This window comes from Mandrillus leucophaeus, unplaced genomic scaffold (assembly GCF_000951045.1).
Source record: "Mandrillus leucophaeus isolate KB7577 unplaced genomic scaffold, Mleu.le_1.0 Scaffold396, whole genome shotgun sequence".
Classification (NCBI taxonomy): Eukaryota; Metazoa; Chordata; class Mammalia; order Primates; family Cercopithecidae; genus Mandrillus; species Mandrillus leucophaeus.
Window position 1 is genome coordinate 180,258 of NW_012104209.1, and position 8,137 is coordinate 188,394.

An 8,137-nucleotide genomic window follows, 5' to 3' on the forward strand; every position below is an offset into this window, starting at 1 on the left:
TTCTTTAATGAACAGTATTTGATTTTTTCCTTGTTTATTTTTGTATTCTTTCTGTTAGGCATTTTGACTAGTCAGCTAACTTAGGCTTTTGTTTGAATGTTTCCTGTACCGTGTTTTGATGCTTTAGCATCAATTCAGTAGCGTTGTCTCCCTCACCTTCGATAAATGAACCTAGATTCTTCGCTTTTTGATTCCTGACTGATTTTCCTGCGTTCCACAGATCTCTGCTTTAGATATCTTTTAGGCCAGAGTCATAAGTATCTTTCAAGCAAATGGGTACCTCAAACAGCATCTGGGGAAAAAAAAAAAAAATGGAAAAGTTAATCCTTCACCAAAACTCACCCAACTAGAGTTTCTTTAGTTTTAGAGTCCTGTAATTTCTCCCATAGTTCTACCCAGAGTTCTCTGTCATTTGGAGTTTGCTTAGCTCTGTCCAATCTCAGAGTCATATACCTCTCTACTTCCTTCTGTGCCCTTTGTCTTTCTTTTGTGCTTTGAAAACCTCATTGAAGAGGTAGAAAGTAGAAAGAGGAGGGTCAAGGAAATGTAAAATAAAGATAATTTCATACATTGTTACTCAAACATTTTTAAATATTTGAGGTTTTCACATAAATAATATGAGCATTACTATATTTTCTAATAAATGGCAGAATAATCTTGTAACAAGATTTATCTGATATAGATATGCTCTGATAAACATTTTTTAATTTCTCTTTTTATTTAGGAGAACAAGTAGCCATGTATTCTGACTTGCCGTTCAAGTCACCTGTTCGAGACATTTCTTATCATCCATTTGAAAATATGGTTGCATTCTGTGCATTTGGGCAAAATGAGCCAATTCTTCTGTATATTTATGATTTCCACGGTAAGTCCACCACTTGGTAAGTAAAGAATTTTTAGAGTAACATTTACATTTAGACTAAACCAGGAATCTGTCTGCCATTTAAATACTGATCAAAGTACACCTAACAATTGTGCCCTTCCGTTGGAATCACAGAAAGCTAGCCACCAGTTTCTTTGTAAATCAATTTAAATAAATAGAATTTACCTAAAAATTATTTGGAATATGTTAACTAAATTTAAGAGGTAAATAACACTTAGGAAATACAGATCTTTAATGTTTTCGGTTGACTATTGAGTTAATATTTTTATCCTATGTTCTTAACTAAAGCATATAGTTTTAATAAGTTGTAGTTTTGAGAGTTTCTTAACATAAAAAGTAGGGGGAAAATCACATGTCAGTGAAAACATCACCTGGAATTAGAAATCTAATGTCTTTCAGGTCTGCAATTACACTATTCTAACATTCTGAGAAATAATAAGGAAATAAAAAGTTTGGATACCTTATTTTTCAGGGACAGTGTGGTATTTTAATAATTCTTTGGATTTATGCTGGTTTTCATATATTTCTTTAACTTCTGTCCTGAAATTAGAATTCCACTCTTCTATATTATACTGTTAGTGCTGTCATTCTCAAAATTGCATTTCTGTTTTCTTCATATATTCTTGTACAAAAATGAAAAGTCTTCGTTAGTTTCTTTGATTTGCTTATGGAAAGCTAAGTGTATTAAGTTAATATAGATTGAATTGATTAATGGTTGTGATAAATACTAAGTTGTTAGGCAATTAAGTTATAAATCTGAAGTTCTTGATCACAGTATGGATTATATTATGCCTTCCTGGGTGAATTATGCTAGAAAAAAATGTTTTCTAGCATAATTTATTGTAAAATCAAGATTTAATCTTATTTTAAAGAACTTTATAGAGAGGAAATCATTTCTGCAACACATACTGAGATTTATAGAACACTATTACTAATGGTGGGATTGTCAACCAACACAGTACCATTTACTGTTACAAGCAGACGTTAGCAAAAATAAGCACTGCCTGATTATAGGAAAAAACAGATGGATTCCTCAAATCATTCAATGTCCAAATCTGGTGTCTAGTTTCAACATGTATCCTGAAACAGTTCTCTCTTTGTACCCACTCTAAATCTTCACATAAATGAAGAGTTATACCAAAGTACTTTATATTTGGAATTGTTATACAGGAAATAGGCAGCACAGTTATTTCCTCAGACTCTTAAGAGATTTTACAATAGTCTTCATTCAATTTCCAATTTGCTTTTTATGCCTTTGAAATTTTCACTACACATACACATTAAAGTTCCACTCTGTCTTTTCTTCAAGCAATTTATTTTTTGTCACTGACAGAGGATTTTATCATCAGATTAGCCTAGGATAGTTAGGTTTGCCAATTTGGTTTTTAGGCAATAAGCATGGAAGTCCATTCTAGAGGCATAGTAGTAGAAAGAGCTAAGCATTTTAGGAGTCCAAAAAAATGGGGTTTAGGCTCTATTCTCTTCCTCTAGTGACCTTGCACAAGCGTCTTTCCTGAAGCTCCATTTTCGTGTTTATTAAAAGGTACTACAGTACTAGTACCTGTCCTACCTAAGAGAGGTATTTGTGAAGATACTGTGAGACCATGACTGTGAAAGTACTAGGTAAATTGATCAGCACAGTATTGAAACAAAAGATAAAATGGGTTGTTATGCTTATCCAACCAGTATACACTTGACTATATGTAAGAATTTCTGTTTTAATATGCTGATAAGCATCTCTACATAGAAAGGAGTTGAAGAGTTTTTTCTCCTCTCTTTTACTCTGTTGGTCAGTCTTTTATTTATTAAAGTATGTTTCTTTCCAGGTCAATTTATTAGAGTATAAATGCATAAAATTAAAAACATAATGTTATTTCCACACTATCTTAATGTGCAAAAGGAAGGATTTCCATGAGCATTTTAGAAATTAAAATATTCAAATAATAGGCACATTAAATTAAAATTATTTGTGCAATATATCACAAACACAATTTTTGATATGCAAACACACCTTTACAAACAAATTAAAACTCAAAAATGTTTCAACACATTCTCCCAACTTGTTGCTATTTTTAAAAAGAGGAAGCTTAGGAAGAAGTTAAGTAATCTTAAGACATCTAAGATTTGGCAGAGTTCTTGTGAATGGTATAGATCCATAAGAAAAGTGTAATGTTTATTACTGACCTATTAGAGTTTTGTCTATTTTATTTTTTAATACAGGAATATTTTGCTCATAATGTTTTGTTTGAAAATAAAGTTTACATATGGCTTTACATAAATATTTTAATAGTATAAAATTCAAAAAAACACAAAAGACTTCAGAGATTTTTAAGTGGTGTTTTAAAAAATTATCAGATAATTTTCAAGGAAAATGGAGCAAGCTTATTTTTTTTATAAGCTAAACAAGCTGTGAATGAGACCACAGTGGTAACTAAATGTATCATCCATCTTTCAGTTCTAGCAAAATCTGTGAAGAGTTAGCAAGCATCTTTCCCTGGTAAACATATGTTCAGGTTGTGGTCTTTCGGGTCTTTCATTCTACTGACTTTTTGCTTTTTTTGGTAAGAAATATGATTTTTACTTTCAGAAGGCAGTTTTATTTGCCTGATGTTGAAAGGGTTAATCATCCAGTAATACAAAATTTAGTCACAGGGTACCACAAATAATGTACTTTTAGGATTCCCATAATAACAGAGCACTAGTCAGAGAAACGGCTTCTACTGAATTAAATTCATGAAGCTAGACTTCAGTTAATGTTTTGTTATTAATCAATATTTATTCACCTCGGTCTCTAGGATATTGTTCTAAATTTAATAATAATTTTGGTTAATACTTCCATAGCATTTTCTTTGTTCCTGGTACTGTTTTTAAGTTTCTGCAATAATCTTGTGACATAGGGGCTGTTATCCTCACTTTACAGGGGCCATGGCTTTAAATCAATGCAGTTTGCTCCTGGAGTCCATGCTCTCATTTGCTACACTAAATTTCCTTTTCAGCACATTTCTTGAAATATTAGTTTCTAAATGTCTAATAATCAAACCTTGTTTTTTCTACAGTACAGTTTTTTCTTTGTTTCTCTGTGGAGTATGTAGTTTCCTTATGTTTTCTATACTTTGTAAGAAGCAAAGATGGAAGCTTGTTCATCTTTTTCCTAGTAGTACCTACCCAGAATACTGACACATAATAAATACACATGTAGTGTTTTCAGTGGAGTCAAGTCTAATTTGGGAAGTTCTCAACATTATTTGATAATTCTACGTAATAAGGCTGATTTTTCACTAGGTGGCAATGTCTCCTCTGAACCAGTATTAACTCTGGAGTGCTTTGTAGTCGTAGTATCTTAGACAAGACAAATCTTTATTAAGCGCCTATTGTGTGTCAAGTTGAGCTGTGCTATGAAACGCAGGAATCAGACTCAGATTACCATTCTTTTTTCTAGTCCTTTGTACTTCCTAGTTAGTTGATTACATCTGTAAAAGAAATTTAAACCAAAAAGCAGTTTCTGCTACTGACATGATTTTATTAATACATTTCATATTAATTAATGATAGCCTACATTGTCATTATTAACAAACATTTTTTATATTGTGACACATTTTACCAGAGTTCAGGGCAACATGTACCTTTAGTTTCCTATAAAATTTGTTATTTAACTGGCTCATTGCCTAGAAGCATGTGGTATTTATAATGCCATATGTCTAACATAGTACCTGTCTTATTACTAATATGCAATAGATGAATAAATGTTGGCATTAACAATTACAAATCCTGTAGAATAGCATTTTTCCCTTAAATTTTATAAAAATGTACACTGAGAGGCATCATGAGTTAGTAAATTTGGGGCTAATCACAGTGGTAGTAGTAGCTCATATTTATCAAGCATTTAATGTGTCTCCCACGCTTAGGAGCATTTTACATCCGTTATCTCATACCATCCTTCTAAAACTCTTCAGTGTAGGTCCCATTATTATCTTCATTTTGCAGATGATGAAACGGAGGCACAGAGAAAACAATAATTTTCCTAAAGTAACACGGTAGTAAAGCCACCATTTGGTTCTAAGCTGACTCCAGAGTCCATGTTCTTAATGTATTAAGCTATCTGTCTTAGGCACTTATTTAGTCTTTGCATTTCCTGATCATGAAGTAAATTTAAAAGGTAGCTAAATATTCCTATGGTAAAATGTGTTGTTGGTTTTCAATTTCAGCATTTAGGAGTACCCCCTTAAGAAAGGAAGTTTGCTTAGCTAGTATTATTAATAGTTCACTTCTTTAAAAATGTGGGAGGTGGCTGGGTGTGGTGGCTCACACCTGTAATCTCAGCACTTTGGGAGGCTGAGGCAGGAGGATCGCTTGAGGCCAGGAGTTTGAGACCAAACTGAGCAACATGAGACCTCATCTCTACATACATACATATGTACATACATACATACATACATACATAAAAAAAATAAAAATTTGAGGAGTAACATAATTATGGTGTAATAAGCCATTATGTTCTTAATATAGTTGTTTAAAATACAAATATTCTTTAGTATATAGCATTAATTTTTTTTTTTCTTGAGACAGGGTCTCCGCTCTGTCACCCAGGCTGGAGTGCAGTAGCATAATCACAGCTCACTGCAGCCTCAACCTCCTGGGCTCAAGCGATCCTCCAACCTCAGCCTCCCTAGTAGCTGGGACCACAGGATACTCGGTTAATTTCTTGTGTGTATTTTTTGTAGAGACAGGGTTTTGCCATGTTTGAGACGAGCCTAGGCCTGGTCTCAAGTGATCCGCTTACCCTAGTCTCCCAAAGTGCTGGGATTACAGGCGTGAGCCACCATGCCTGGCCTCATTACATTTTAATATAACTCCTTTTACAATATTCTTGAAATAAGATAATGTCTAATAGAAATAAATTTAATACCCACAGTTTTATGTACAATATAGGTACAATGTAGTGGTTTTCTATATTGGAGATAGCTATTTGTATGTATTTATTTGTAATACCATGTACATACAGTATATCTACAAATGTAGAAATACATTTGATTTCAATATTCTATATGGCATTCATTTCTAATACGAATAATTCAAAAGCACATTCAGATATCATAATTCTCATATGAGATTTTATCATTAAAATATAACTAATAGTAGGGGAGAATTTTAAACATTTATTTTTAGCCCGGTAGGAGAAATTAAAAGATAGAAATGCCACATTTTAAGACATGCCAAAACTACCTATTTCTTGGTTATATGCTGAAGTACCTATTTTAATATTATTCACATAATAGGTACTTTGATTTGAGAGTTTATGTCATTCAAGAACTCAAAACATATGGAAAATTTAGTCAATTTGATAGTATTGAGCATAAACCAGAGCCCTGAATTCCTCTTTAAGGCATTTGTTAAAATGCTTACAGCGGTGTTTTTAATTGCAGTAATGCATGAATGATACGATGTAAAATAGACAACAACAAAGACTGGAGGAAGAGAGCGCTGGCATTCTAGACAAAATACTGCCACTCTCTGTTTGACCCTGGTCAGATGATTTACCTTTCTGCACCTGTTTTTTTTTTCCACTTGTATAATTAGAGTAGCATCTATTCTATCTTATATCAATATTTTTATCAAAGGACAAAATGAAACTATAAAATGAGGCATGAAGCATAAATACAGGCATACCTCGTTTTACTGATCTTTGCTTTATTATGCTTCATAGATATTGCGTTTTCTACAAATTGAAGTTTTGTGGCAATTCTATGTTAAGCCAGTCTATTGGTGCCATTTTCCAACATTGTGTGCTCACTTTGTGTGTCTCTGTCACATTTTCATAATTCTCAAAATATTTCAAACCTTTTCATTATTATATCTGTTATGGTGATCTGTGATGAGTGCTCTTTGATGTTACAGTTGTAATTGCTTTGGGACACCACAAACTGTACCCATATAAGATGGCAAAGTTAATTGATAAATGTTGTAAGTGTTCTGACTGCCCCACCCACCAGCCATTCTCCCATTTCTCTCCCTCTCTTCAGGCCTCCCTCTTCTCTGAGACACAGTATTGAAATTAGGCCAGTTAATAACCCTGCAGTGGCCTCTAAGTATTCAAGTGAAAGGAAGAATTGCACATCTCTCATTTTAAATCAAAAGGTAGAAGTGATTAAGCTCAGTGAGGAAGGCATGGACAAAGCTGAGATGGGGCAAAGGCTAAGACTTTTGTGCCATATAGTTAGCCAAGTTGTGAATGCAAAGGAAAGGTTCTTCATCAGTGAACACACAAATGACAGGAAAGTAAAAGAGCCTTATTGCTGATATGGACAGTTTTCGTGATCTGGATAGAAGATTAAACCAGCCACAGTACCCCCTTATGCCAGAGCCTAATCTAGAGCAAGGCCTCTAACTCTCTTAAAGTCTACAAAGGCTGCGAGAGGTGAGGAAGCTGCAGGAGAAAAGTTTGAAACTAGCAGAGGCTCATTTATGAGGTTTAAGGAAGGTAACCATCTCCATAACATTAAAGTACAAGGTGAAGCAACAAGTGATGATGTAGAAGCTGTAGCAAGTTATCCAGAAGATCTAGCTGAGATCACTGATGAAAGTGGCTACAGTAAACCACGTATTTTCAATGGAGATGAAGCAGCTTTCTATTGGAAGAAGATGCCCTCCAGTAGTTTCATAGCTAGAGAGGAGAAGTCATACCTGGCTTCAGAGCATTAAAGAACAGCCTACTGGTTGTGGCAGCTCATGCCTGTAATCTCAGCACTTTGAGAGGCGGAGGTGGGCGGATCACTTGAGGTCAGGAGATTGAGACCAGCCTGGCCAACATGGTGAAATCCTCTGTCTACTAAAAATACAAAAGTTAGCCAGATATGGTGGCATGCGCCTGTAATCCCAGCTACTTGAGAGGCTGAGGCAGGGGAATCGCTTGAACCCAGGAGGCAGAGGTTGCAGTGAGCCAGGATCACACCATTGCACTCCAGCCTGGGTGACAGAGTGAGAGTTCGTCTCAAAAAAAAAAAAACAAAACAAAACAAAACAAAAAACGACAGGCTGACTCTCTTGTTAGGGCTAAGGCAGCTGACGATTTGAAGTTTAAGTCAACGCTCATGGACTGTTCCAAAAATCCTAGATCTCTTAAGAATTACGCTACATTAGACCTCTTCAAGGAGAACTGCAAACCACTGCTCAGGAAAATAAGAGAGGACACAAGCAAATGGAAAAACATTCCATGCTCATGGATAGGAAGAATCAATATATGAAAATGGCCATACT

General features: G+C 34.5%; 1 protein-coding gene across 1 annotated transcript in view; it reads left to right on the plus strand.

Moving 5' to 3' along the window:
• AHI1 (Abelson helper integration site 1) overlaps positions 1–8,137 on the plus strand; it is a 248,465-nt gene that overhangs the window by 97,113 nt on the left and 143,215 nt on the right. The gene's annotated exons all lie outside the window — the stretch shown is intronic.